This window comes from Mastomys coucha, unplaced genomic scaffold (assembly GCF_008632895.1).
Source record: "Mastomys coucha isolate ucsf_1 unplaced genomic scaffold, UCSF_Mcou_1 pScaffold15, whole genome shotgun sequence".
NCBI classification, from domain to species: domain Eukaryota; kingdom Metazoa; phylum Chordata; class Mammalia; order Rodentia; family Muridae; genus Mastomys; species Mastomys coucha.
Window position 1 is genome coordinate 26,632,228 of NW_022196897.1, and position 14,509 is coordinate 26,646,736.

General features: G+C 36.9%; 1 protein-coding gene across 4 annotated transcripts in view; it reads right to left on the reverse strand.

Moving 5' to 3' along the window:
* Positions 1–14,509, reverse strand: part of Nr6a1 (nuclear receptor subfamily 6 group A member 1) — a 183,474-nt gene that overhangs the window by 167,931 nt on the left and 1,034 nt on the right. The gene's annotated exons all lie outside the window — the stretch shown is intronic.

Below are 14,509 nucleotides of genomic sequence, written 5' to 3' on the forward strand. Positions count from 1 at the left end.
AGTATTTATTCACAGATCTTACAAAGTATGGGAGGGTGCGGGTGTGATGTTGGGCTCCATACATTAACCACATGCTCAATCACTGAGTTCATACATCCCAGCTCCTAAAGCTTTATATATATTGTTTACTGTACAAAAAAAAAGCTCTTACCACCAAAGTTCCTGTTTATTCATATGAGATATTGGAGAGCCACTAATTCTTACTTCTAAAATGTGTTGAAACATTTCTTCTGATTCCCCACTGGGTTCAAAAATCTCTTTGATGTTAATATAGTAAAGACAGATCTTTTCAAGAAATCTGAATAGTACAAAATGATATTCAGTAAAATGCCACCATACCTTAAACCCTTTCAAGTACACATTTTAAATGCTCAACAAATAAATGACATTTTTGTAGTCTATTTTGAGATTCTCTTTTGTACTTAAGGAGTATCTTATTAATTATTTTAAAGTATACCCAAGGCTATGATTAATGTTGTAGGCTAATAGAAGAGATTCTACCTCATTTCTTTTGTAATCAACACAAGCTATAAAACTAACTTGACAGCTTTTATAGTTCAGTTAGACTCAAGGTCATTTCAAGGCTTTTAATTACCAAACGAGATTTGAAGAGAAAAAATCCACTCCATCCAAGGGAAAGAGCATATGGTTTATTCATTTTGTTTGGTTGGTTGGTTTTTTCGCGGGGTTGGTTTTTTTAAGACAGGGTTTCTCTATGTTTATTACTGTTTGTCTTAGGACTCGCTTTGTAGACCAGGCTGGCCTCAAACTCATAGAGATCCACCTGCCTCTGCCTCTGCCTCCCAAGTGCTACAATTAAAGGTGCACACCACCACCACCAGGCCCACTTATTCACTTTCTTATTAAAGTATTATTTTAAAAAATAAGATAAAATGTGGGACTGAAGAGATTGCTCTGTAGTTAAGAACACTGGCAAAGAAGCAAAGCAACACTCTTTAAATGTCTATGCTCACTCTCAATCGATAGAAACGTAAGTGATCGGACCAGAGAGATGGCTCTGAGGTTAAGAACACTGTCTGCTTGCTCTTCCACAGGTCCTGAGTTCAATTCCCAGCAACTACATGTTGGCTCACTACCATCTATAATGAGATCTGGTGCCCTACTCTAGCCTGTACACATACATGCAAGCAGAATGCTGTAAACATAAAAAAAAAAAAAAAAAAAAAAAAAAAAAAAAAAAAGCCGGGCAATGGTGGCGCACCCCTTTAAGCCCGGAACTTGGGAGGCAGAGGCAAGTAGATTTCTGAGTTCGAGGCCAGCCTGGTCTACAGAGTGAGTTCCAGGACAGCCAGGGCTAAACAGAGAAACCCTATCTCAAAAAACAAAAAACAAACAACAAACAAACAAACAAAAAAACCTTGAGCTAGTGAGCTGGCTCAGCAGTTAAGAGCAACGACTGCTCTTCTGAAGGTCCTGAGTTCAAATCCCAGCAACCACATGGTGGCTAACAACTACAGGTAATGAGATCTGACACCCTCTTCTGGTGCGTCTGAAGACAGCTACAGTGTACTTAACATAATAATAAATAAATCTTTGGGCCAGAGCAAGAGGGTATGACCAGAGCAAGCAGGGTTGACCAGACTGAGCAGAGGTCCTAAAAGTCAATTCCCAATAAAAAAAACCTTAAGACTACAGGACTCCTTTACTTTTATCTACCTCTATTTAAAAATCAACTAGACTCCCAAAATGTTTCAATTTCCATTCTGAAACCATCTCTATAAAAATTGGGTATGCCAGGCGTTATCTCTTTAATCCTAGCAACTGGGAGGCCAAGGCAGGTTGAGCTCTTGAGTTTGAGGCCAGCCTGGTTTACATAGAGAGATCTTGTATCATAACAAAACAAACAATAAAACTTGTGAGTACCTTTAAATTATTCTGAAATAGTTTAGGTCCTCTAACCATAAAACTCCAGGCATGATCAGCAACCTATAAAACACATACTCATTTCTAAAAATATGTATTTAATTTCTCCTTCCACCTGCCTAATTTTCCAGTCCCACTCAGCTGTAGTGGGATTCTTTGTAGCTTTGTAGTTCAGTTGTAGTTTTGCTTCTTTGTGCCTGTTACTAGTCTGCAAAACGAAGTTTGCCAGTAATTTTTTAAAAAACTTTTAAAATTATCTTTTAGTTTTTATTTAATGTGCATTGGTGTTTTGCCTGCCTATATATCTGTATAAGATGTCATATTCCCTGGAACTGGAGTTACAGACAGTTATGAGCTACCATGCTGGTGTTGGGAATTGAACCCAGGACCCCTGGAAGAATAGCTAGTTGCTCTTAACCACTAAGCCATCTCTCCAGCCCCATGCTGAAGGCACTGTGGAAAATGATACAACTGTATTCAAACACATACCTCCTTTAAGAATAACAACTAGAAAAATGTTTTTTGTTACCCATTCAACAACAATCCCTGAGAAGAAAGATCACAGCAGCAGAAAGGTCTGCAAGCAAGCACTCCTCTGCCCATGATGAAAACACCGACAAAAAGGAAAAAAACAGTGCTAAAACCTCAAAGATTCAGAGAGAAAGTAGGATTGGGGAAACTGCTCAGAGGAGACAGTAATACATGTGTGAGGTGAGAGCCAATGTTCACACCACAGCACCCAAGGCCAGCTTGTCTGTAATCCCAGCTGGCTAGCTAGACTCCCAATCAAAGACTGTTCTCAGTAAATAACATTTATTTAGGAGTCAACCTCTGGCCTCCAGGTACACACTTGCACCACAGATAGTATATATATATATAAACATATATATATATGGGGGGGTGAAATTAGAAATTATTTTATCTCTGGGCAGTGGTGACGCATGCCTTTAATTCCAGCACTTGGTAGGCAGAGGCAGGCAGATTTCTGAGTTCGAGGCCAGCCTTGTCTACAGAGTTCCAGGACAGCCAGGGTTACACAGAGAAACCTTGTCTTGAAAAATAAAAAATAAAATAAAATAAAATTTTAAAAAAAAGAAAGCACAATTATGATTTATTTATTTTATATACAGGAGTACACTGTCATTGTCTTTAAGACACACGAGAAGAGGGCATCAGATCCCACCACAGATGGTTGTGAGCCACCGAGCCACCATGTGGTTGTTGGGAACTGAACTCAGGACCTCTAGAAGACCAGTCAGTGCTCTTAACTGCTGAGCCATCTCTCTCCAAACCAGCTGTTACTGTTTTAAGAGTGAAAAACTATTAACTAAGTAGATAGTAATTCATATGCCAAAAAAAGTTTCAAATAAAGTTATGTTGAATGAATGACATTTTTAACATTAAGAAAAAAATAAAATAAAAAGCAGAAGCGTTTTTATCATTTGGTCACAAGAACAGGCAAATAAATACATACATACATACATACATACATACATACATAACCCAAAAAACTAAAACTTGAATAAAAAGTTTTAAAAAGGTTGCTTGAAAGTAGAGCTTATTTTCAACAACCTTAAAACCAGCAAATTGTTAAGGAGCTCATGCCTAAAATCCAAATAGCAACAGGTAACTCAATTCACAAGAAATCACTATTTAAAATCTAAACACAAGCTACCAAAGCCCTCCCACTTTTATTTATCTGCAAGCATTTCCAGCTGTTGCACCCCAGAATATGCTCATTCCACTATGCTCTAGCACTGCTTTACAAACAAGGCCTTTGCAAAACTAGGTTTTCTCCAGACATACGTCTGAGAAATTTACAATACTTAACAAGTTACCCATAAATTCTAAGTTTTAATTAATGGAAATGTTATGTGAAAAGCAAACTTTGGTGAAATATTTTTGGAAAAAGCTCACAGCAGACAGGAAATTTCATCTTCAAATGTTATCTAACTTCATCACAGTATTTCAGTAACTGACATAATTGATTGAATCCTGAATATCAACCACTACAACTATCTTTGAGATTTAATTTATCAGCAAGAAAAGGAATATTTGGGGAGAAAGCAATTGTACTTTCCCACATTAGGTGACTGATTAAGCTCTCTTCTCTAAAGGCTGATTGGCTTCCTGGTGCCAGTAAAATGATTGATGAGTACTTCGAATGCAGCTCTGGGCTGCACGCCCTCTTTGCCCCTCCCCCATGACACTGCAGCCCCTTTCCTGCTGAGCTCCCTTTTCACAGTTCCGCAGCATGTGAGGTTTCCCTTCTGTTTTTTAATTTTCCTTAATGAATCAATGTTCTCAAATGCAAGGCACTTGATCTTCAGAAGTTGGCACTCTTCTCAATGCTCAAGGAGTTTTACAGCTAAAAATCCCTTTACATGCAAAGAGGGAAAGCTCTGAAATTAACTATGGACTTGGCTTAGTAAATAAAACTGTACTCACAAAAGAAAGTATGACAGAAACAGGTTACAAATGGGAAGAAAAGTGATCCTGTTTTAAAAGAAATACTGAATTTCTCTCAAATTACACTACAAATCACCCTAACATTAGTATTCTAATAGTAAACAGAAAGGTGACTTACACAGGAATTTACATATAAGTGTCAGGACATGCACTTTTTGGAAACCAGGCCTTCTAATATAAAAACAGAGACAACTTATATGTAGGAATGATTAGAAAGTATCTGAAATCCAACCCTCTGAGACTCTGAGATGTAAAGACTTGGTTTACGCAGAGCTCCGTAATCCCAGCTTTCTATTCTACCCAATTCATTCCCACCAGAAAGCTGGAAAAATCATTCCAGGGATTAACTCAGTTGCATTTTAGAGGTGTGCCCATAGAAACATACATACTTTTGAGATGGAGAGAAATTCTGAGTCCAGGCAACCATGACTTGGATGTAGATGAGTTTTCTCTGGAGTCATTAAATTTTCCTGCTCAAACTACATTGCTATCACAATCTATGACCCACAGTGCCTTTTTGCAGTTTCTGTCTTTGTTAGGAAATCACCTGCTGTATCCTACAAGCCTTAGGCAACCAGCTTTTATATTTGCATTTGGGAAGGGTCAGATCAACCTCTTGGCACTGGATCTCCCTTTTCATATAACCAGCCTTTTATGAGCCAGAAATGAAACAGGTAGTAAGGACAAAAGCCACATTTTCCTAAGCTACATCCTCAAATTCAGTCATGCAAACAGGCAGTTTATTAGCTATTTCACCTTAACCTGGGATCTCTAGTCTCTTAAACTTTAAGGAGAACAAAGTTTCTAAATAGAAACTTTGTTCTAGTTTTAGGAGGGCCCATCAAACTTTAGATTTAGCTACAAAACACTTGTTTAAAAAACACTGCTGACTGTCCCAGAAAAAAAAAAAAAACACCGCTGACCCAAATTTTCTCAATTTCCTTCTCTTCTATTTTGTAAACTGTTTCTAACTACCAGCAAGGGCTGATAACAGCAAAAGATTGAGATGTTTCTTTCAATCATTCAACACTTATGAAACAGCAATTTCATGTATGTTGTTCAAGAACATCAGGAACTCAAAACCCCTTCTTTTCTGAGTGCCCAACCCTCTTATTCAGCAAGAATTGTTCCTTTAGTGGCAAAATTATCTTCTAGTCAATCACTCAGTAAATCCATGATGCAAAGAAGAAATAGCTGCTTGCAACTCAAGCAAGTGAATTTTGTGACTCTCACCTGTAAGGACTAAAGTCTGAACTTTCTCAACAAATGTAAGTAGCCTGCATTCTCAGATATCTGTTTTGGGGTAAACATATGCTTGTCACATCACAGATCTTGTCCCTAATGCTAGTACACCATTGGGCAATTTCAGAGAGCTTCAAATATATAAGGAGAAGGGGATGTTTAATCTAAAAATAAATTATTAGTACTGTTACTGTGAAATAGAGTGAGGGTTTAACCTCTATGAACTTCATAGCTCTTTTCTTTTTCTTTCTTTCATTTTTAACAACCACTGTGTATGTGTACATGGGCAGGTGTGCAGAAGTCAGTGGACAACTTGTAAGAGCAGCTGCCAGGGTCCTCCGTGTTGGGAGGCAAGAGCCATTAACAAATGAGCTACTACCTCCCTAGGCCCCAGGCCTCAGTAGTTCCTAAAAACTAAAACATGGATAACAGAGCTCATGGTTCACAAGGTTACAAGGATAAAGTATATGGAAGAGGCTTAAAATAGTATCTAAACACTACAAGTTAGCTATTATTAAAAGGAAATACTGAATTCAGAGAACAAAGTTACACTGGCAGGATCTTTATTGAGTCACACTCCAATCTAGTGGTTCTCAACCTGTGGGTCACAGTCCCTTCACACGGGGGTGGGGGTGGGGGTGACCTCAGACCAACAGAAAACACAGATATTTACATTACAATTATAAAGATAGCAAAATTACAACTATGAAGTAGCGACGAAAATAATATCATGGTTGGGGGTCACCACAACATGAGAAACTGTATTAAAGGGTTGCAGCATTAGGAAGGTTGGGAACCACTGCTCCAGATCCTGCTCTTTGCCTCACACACCATTTAACTAAAATCCTTCCTCCCTGGCTGGCACTAGCAGCATTTCTAAAAAACAAAGCTCTCTAAATGGATGTCAGTAGGGGGTTCCCCCAGGTGGTTTATTATCCTGTTGAAAAGGGATCTTTGGTGAAAGGATTGAAAGGATAAGTCAGATTTAAAGGGTACAGTATCAACATGGTGGAAAAAAAAGGATTGGCTTCAACAATTGGGTTAAAATCATTTGACTCGACTAAAGAACTCGTTTAAATACTTATCTGAAAGTATGATTTTGATCCAGGCATCAAAATCAAGAGATAAGCTTATAATTTCCTTATAACCAAACTGCAAATTCCATAGAACACATTTGTAACAAACATGAACTCTCAAACACCAAAATAGTTATAGAACTATTTAGGACTGAACCCCAAATACTTTTATGACTTTTCCTTATTCACTCAAACTAAGTTCTGATGCAGCAATTCCCAATTGTTATTCACGCCATTTTGTGGCATTTCATCTCATTTCATTCTTCATTTTGTGACATTTCTAACAAATGCTAGAGAATGAGTTCTAGCTAGCAACTACCTACCGAAGGGTGTACATCCCTAACCCTACTGTGTTAACAACACAGTAGCTGACTTACACTAAAATGGGACTCACACTAAGAAAGGCCATGGAAGGATATGCTTCTTCTATGCAAATTTCATTACTATCTCAGTGAAAAACAGGCTGAACACAAACCAATCTACAAAATGGCATTGCCAAATCACAACTTTAACAAGAATAAAGACAAACTTATCTGAGGAAAGTGAAAAAGCCAACCTCTCAGTTATATTTTTATTTTATTTTTAATTATGTGTATGTGTTTGTGTTGGGATGCCCATGGTCAGAATAAATTTGAGCTCCTGAAGCTGGAGTTCCTGGCATTTCTGAGCAGCCCAACTTGTACCAGAAACTGAACTCTCTTCCTCTGGAAGAACAACTCTTTACTGCTGAGCCACCTCACTAGCCCATAGAATTGTTAGTTTTAATTGTCAACTCAATTGAATCACCTGGGAGTTTTAATTGTCAACTCAATTGAATCACCTGGGAAGAAAGACTCAGTAAGGGATTATCTAGATCAAGCTGGCCTATGGGCCCTCAAGCAAACATTTTGTAGCAATGAATCTTATTGTTTTTGTTACCAAATTTGGTTCCATAACTTTAAATATATATACTTCTTGCAGAAAAATGGTGCTTGTTGGAAAACTGCTGCCTGACACAGCAGTCAAGCAACAGGCTTCATGAAGCAGTAACAAAAGGATCATCAGAGCTCAGTGAGAGCAGACTATGATATATTTCATTTAGCTACAAACAGAGAAAATAAAATAATATTCACTCTTTTCCAGTAAAATATAGATCCATATGGAAAAAAGAAAAGAATCTAAGTCGGGCATAAGGGTGGTATTTGCCTGTACCTCAGTACCTGAAAACCTAAAGAAAGAAAAAGTGTTTGAAGGCACCCTAGACTACATTTGGCAGCAACACTATCTCAGAAAATGTGGAAGGGAAGAGAAATGATAGGGAAAGACAGGAGGAGAAGAAATCTAAAGAGGAGAAAGAGGACAAGGAGGAAAAAGGGAGAAAAGAAATAGTCAAGTACTAGTAATAATGGTAAAGTCAGGCAGGGCAGTGGTGGCGCACACCTTTAAGCCCGGCACTTGGGAGGCAGAGGTAGGTGAATTTCTGAGTTTGAGGCCAGCCTGGTCTACAGAGTGAGTTCCAGGACAGCCAGGGCTATACAGAGAAACCCTGTCTCGAAAATACCAAAAAAAAAAGAAAAAAAGAAAAAAAACCTCTTATACATTAAATATTTTCACCTAAGTCAGGGGTCTCTCATATTTTGCTCTCTAAACTATAAGAACTCTTTCTACACTCTGCAAACTTCCTGGAGACCCCAAAGAGCTGGTACTATATGGATTTTGTATTGATATTTACCATACTGAAAAATAAACCTGGAAATTTTAAACTATTATTTTCTTAAAAATAATTAGTAACTCATTACATGTTATATATTAACAAGGCCATTTCTAATAAAATATAAAATTCTAAGATGGCACCATTCTCCAAATCTCTTCAAAATCTGCCTTAACAGCTAGATACTCCCACTTTCTCATTCAGTATATTTATGTAGACTACAGGTGTAAGCAGAAAATCTGGCCTCACAGACTTATAACTAGAAAAATAATACTTGCTTTTTTAAAAATGAATTTTTTTAATGTCAAAGGTAGAGCTTAAAACCTTATTGTTGGTCTGGGGATATAGTTCAATTGTAGAGGGTTGCTTAGCAATCACAAGAACCCTGGTTCAATATCCAAAACTGCAAAAACTAAAAACATGATCAGTAAAATATGTGCACTTGGTTACCACTAAATTTCATGTTGAATGATGTTTTACCCACACAGAACTTACTTCCTCCTGCTTCAATCTCCATAGCAGGCACCATGCCCAAACAGGCAGTTATTTTCAAATAGCACACTTAGACATGTTTTGGTAAATGTGTCACTGAGTTACACAGATCCTCTAAATGATAAGCACCCTTTATTATACAATACCAAAAATCATATTTTTAATATCAGTACCTATCTCACCATAAAGTTTTTAGCACTAAGAAGCTGTGAAGCTCATAGAAGCAGGTCCAATATTTTAAAAATCTCATTATGCCTGGCAGTGGTTGTGAACGACTTTAATCCCAGCACTTGGGTGACAGAGACAGGTTCGAGGCCAGCCTGGTCTGCAGCAAAAGTTCCGGGATATCCAGAACTACATAGAGAAACCCTGTCTCTAAAAGAAAAACAAAAAATTAAAAATCCCATTACCTGCAAGCTCAAACTGTAATTACTGGCAACAAATGCTGTTTTCTTTGGTGTAGTAAGTTCACTAAGAAACAACAGTATCTCAGCAATTTTTTCAAGTAAAAAAGATGGCTCATGAAAAAAATGCAACTAGTTCATCTCACAACATACTCACAAAACATTTTACCTCAAAACACAGAAATTTCCTATTACACAGAAATGTTTTCACTTCTATAAAACTTCATCACACAAAACATCAAAAACATATACTCAAAGCTAGAGATTTAACTAATCATTTCTACTGTTTCTCCAAGGAAATTCTCAAATGAATATATATAACATTGATATTATATATATATAATGATAGATAGACAGACAGATAAACTTTGACTGGAAAATATCATTGAAAGGGTCTCAGGGACACACACACACACACACAAATACACCTGGAGGTCTATGGAGTACATTTTGAAAACCACTGGTTTAGATACAAACTACATTTTAAAGACTCAACATGTTGGAAAAGATTAAGTGTAAAACAATTTAGTAATAAATGATCAAGAAGTGATGAATGAAGGGAAAGGCAAAAAGTTCTACCTTATTACTTTGTAACTACGTTATTTAGTATACATTAAAGCCTCACAGTGGTGTTCAGACTTTTCTTCTCATAATATTGAATCTGATCCAGTAGACTATACATTATCAAAAATAGTCAAACTGAATCTTTTAATTCTTCCAAGATGATGTGCTTCAAAGCTGAAATGAACACATGAATTAGAAATGCTTTTAAGTGAAAACTAATGAAGCTAATTCTCCACACTGAACCAATCTCTTCTTTATTTTGAAACAGATGTTAATGAACTCTTTCATAAATCTTTATCAGATGTCTTGAGGAAACTTAGGCAAAATACCAAGGGAAATTCAACTATTTCTTTACCCAATTAATTTTTTAGAGGAAAATAAAAAACACGGAAATCTTAGCTACAACAAAGAATTGGAAAAACAGAATAAACCAGACCTCTGAAATGCTTTTGAAGAAATCTAAAATTCCACGGTTCTATCAAATGAAAGAAGTTGAAATTAAGAAATCAATAAATTCTACATGAGGAAAAGTATCCTCAAATACACTTAATAGTTTCCAACTAAAATAATAGTCCAAGCAACTGTAAGACACATTCATTACTTACAACACTACAACCACAGATTCAAGGTGCTGTAGCTATTTTAACAATTACTTTAATTACAATTACCAATTTTAAAAAAAAAATCTCACTTTGACAGGGAGAAGTCAGTCACTACTGTGGCACAAACCACCCGCCCAGAGTGTATCTTCAAATCAGATGCTGGGATCTGTTTTTCAGAATACGTTACATGCCGCTGTCCAGGGAAATATTACACCTGTCAGAAGACTTACCAACAGTGTTCATAGAATTGACGCCTGCTTAAAAGCAAAAATCAGTCTAGAAAGTGGAAAAATACACTACTACTGCCATCTGTGGTTTATAGTTGAATAACTTTTCTGCTGTAAACAAATTTAAGGGTTCAGAGCTTACAACTAGGATGCAAAGATATTTTTGACGATAATTTTCAAAGTTAATTCTTACTATAACAAAGTTATAGATAGCATCTACTTGTATGAAACTCAAGAATTAGCCGGGTGGTGGTGGCGCACACCTTTAATCCCAGCACTAGGGAGACAGAGGCAGGTGGATTTCTGAGTTCGAGGCCAGCCTGGTCTACAGAGCGAGTTCCAGGACAGCAAGGGCTATACAGAGAAACCCTGTCTTGAACCTCCCCCCCCCCAAAAAAAACAAAAAACTCAAGAATTTATAATTTCTTAATCTGGGATTATATAATGCTACAGGAAAAACCACAAACTACCTTGAATAAAAAATGTTTCCATTGCACAAAGGCTAACTTTTGAAAATTTTAAAACAAAACCTGTATTTTTTTAAAAGACAACTTGAGAATTTTCTCTTAGACATAATAGTAAAGCTGGCTTGCTTCCAATGTTAAAAATCTCAAGTACAATTATTCCTATATTTTAAGAGCAAAAACTAAAAAATGCAAATGATGCTCAAGTAGGCTATTTTCCCAACTTATTTTCTCTCAATTTGCTTTCTCAAATGACAACCATGGTAGTAGCATGGGGATCAAACGATTCTGTGCAGCTGGGGGTGGGGAAAAAAGCAATTCAGCTCCCCAGCAGCCAGCTGAGGAAATCCTGGTCCCTCCCAAGCTAAATCACTGTTAATTAGAATTGCTGGGTTCACTAGAAAAGTCTTATTAAAATAATTTAAATAACTATAACCCACAGAAACTAATCTGTTTTCTTCAGAAACTGTTCTAGAAGAATGTTGTTTAACAGGTCATAAGAACAGAAAAAATTCGCAAGAAATATTTCATTCCAATAAATTATGCCTACTTGTTTCTAAACAATGGATATCTCACCACGTTACGGGTTTGGGTGTTGGTTTTTTTGATTCTAATTTTCCATGAGTTGCAATCAAAGTCCCTAAACTATGATGTAAAGACTGGGGTTGATTTTAGGAATATTGTACAGCAACAGGAATACATTTAATAAGAAAAAAATTTTATTTTTAAGTTGACCTCGAGAATACAAAATTTGAAAGCAAACACTTCCCTTGACATTTTCTCTGAAGAAACTAACACTACTCATAAGAAGCTATCTGTTTACCTGTAGAAAGAGCTTTCTCTAAGTCTGACACTTTTCCACAAATAAGATGACTATAATCTGGTTTTTACATACAAATAAGTCATTTTCTTCTTCTATTTAAAATGGTTTTTACCAACTGTACTAAAATTATGCTTTACCTAAAATACATTTTCTAGCTTTGCCACCAAACCCCAGGAGGAAATCAAGAAATACTGATATATGTATGAGCAATGTTTTGAAAATCTGCTAGCATTTTTTTTTCAGTAGTTTCCCTTCTCACACCTTTTTGTGTACTTGCACGCACAAGCATAAAACTTTCTGCTACAAAATACAGAATCAGATTAGTAAACTCGAAGGCTCAGACTCTGCAAGGAGGAGACATACTCAGCATTTGGCGAATGGCACATCCAAGATAGAAAATTTGGCCATTTAACACCTCAGATTTCTCAAGGAAACCAGAAAATTCTCTCAGTTGATTCAGAATTAAGTTCTCAAGTCCCAGAACTAAAAAGTTAAATTTGTGACGTAAAATACTTGTTAGTTTACTAAGCATTTTGTTAGTAAACTCATGTGGAGGGAAGCACACAGTATTTAGTGAACCAGTTTCCTGGAAAGTACCATAACACGAAATATGCTTTTAATTCTTTATAATGGCTTATAGCCTTCCTTGGCTTTAAATATTTAAAATCTACTCCCTCGCCCTCTTGAAATAAAATGAACAAACGCTCCCTCAAATCATTCATCTTCCTTTGAAATCCCAAAAGGGAGCAATCACTATTACAAGTAAATGAGTTTGTTTGTTATGAAAACCACAAGCAACAGCGGAAAATAGCAGAGTCAGCACAAGGAATTCCTGGAAGGGTGATAGTGCATCAAAAGGCTAGCGAGTCTGTTCTGATGGAATCATAAAGACATCTGGAGGACTGTAAATTCAGCATCAATGGACTTCACTTCTTCACAACACAGACCAAAGACCTTCTCTCTAGATAACAACCTCACGAGAAATGGAAATGTCACCAGGATGGGAAGCTGAAGTACTTTTCTCCGCAGAAATCAAGCAATTTCATTTATCTTTGGAGAAAAATGTTCACTAGGAAGAAAGAAAGAAAAAGAGTCCACTATTCCAAAGGCAATTTTTATCTTACGAGCACTTCTTAGGTACTAATTAACTATAACATAAGCTGTAAAACACTACATACACCGTGCTTATTTTTCTACTAAAAAACAAGCAGTGCTACAAAAATTCCTATTATCTTTCAAACCAATAAAGCTGCCAAAAGTTCCCACTGATTTTTTTTTTCGGTAAAAAGAATAAATTTTTATCACTAATCTGAACTGATGTGAAATATTAGAGATATTTCTTAGCCTTAACGGACTGATTGCTCCTTAAGATTCTTTCAATGGTTCTGACCAGTTGAGGAAATGAAGAGTATTAAATAATCTGATTAAGAGCTAAAACTGCTATTCAGTTCTTTAAAATGTTCCAATGAATAATTAATAGCAAAAGCATTGTTCTCTGGCTTTCCTTACAATAATATTCTCATGTAAAATTGAAAGTGATGGCTGCAATAAAATCTGTCATCTGATAGTAAGCACAGGTGGGAACAGGAACTATTAGCAAACAGGAAGGCATTTCCAAAATACTCTAACAGGGACAAATCTGGAGACTGAATTAGAAAGTCTGCGTGGCAAACCTTACATCAAGAATTACAATATTTACAAATTAATACCAAACCAAACCTATGCATAAATTTAAAACGCCAAAACCATCATCTTTACTCTTTTACACACTGTCCCTTTCTACTCTAACTATATTTCTTTCTTTGTGACGTGGGATTTTATTGATCCTAAACAGGCTCAATCAGTCCCGACCGGATGCCAGGCCAACTCGATCCCTCACATCATACACATCTTTAAAACTCACAAGCTTTGAAAACATCACCATTTGATCGCTATCGTATCAAATTAAGCAGACTTTCTTCTAAAAAAAGAAAGAAAGAAAGAAAGAAAGAAACTAACGATGTACTGAATTAACGATGAATGTTTAATTAATTTATACGGTTATGAAGAACCAAATCCAACTCTCTTCTGTGCCTCCTCATTCATTCACCAGAACCTCGGTGACCTATTTTCAGGTTGCTTTCCCCACACCTGCCAGGTCACTGTCCTGATTGAGAAACTTCTTGCCAAAGCAATTAATTTTTAGTGCCTCCTAACTGTCCCCAGTGTTTGCATTCAATCTGAAATCTGTTACTTGTTAGACACTGTTCGGGTCCTAGATCTTCCAGAGAATTGCGCGTTTATGGCGCAGAGAGGGGAGGAGGCAGGGATCTCGGAGAGCCTGCCCTTTATTCGGAAATGAGGAGATGTGAAAGGTGGAAGGCAGGGCAAATAAATAAATAAATCGGGTTTGCCGCGGGAGCGTTTGCTTGCCGCAACGAGCACCCTTTGTAATGCAGGCCTCTCGGGGCTATCGCCTGCGCTAATTGCTCCAGGGCGCTTTCCAAGTTCAAAAGTTCACCTTTTACGACCTCACAAAAGCTCCTTACACTTTACCAATAAAAACATTCCGCCGCAAACACCGATGGAGGTG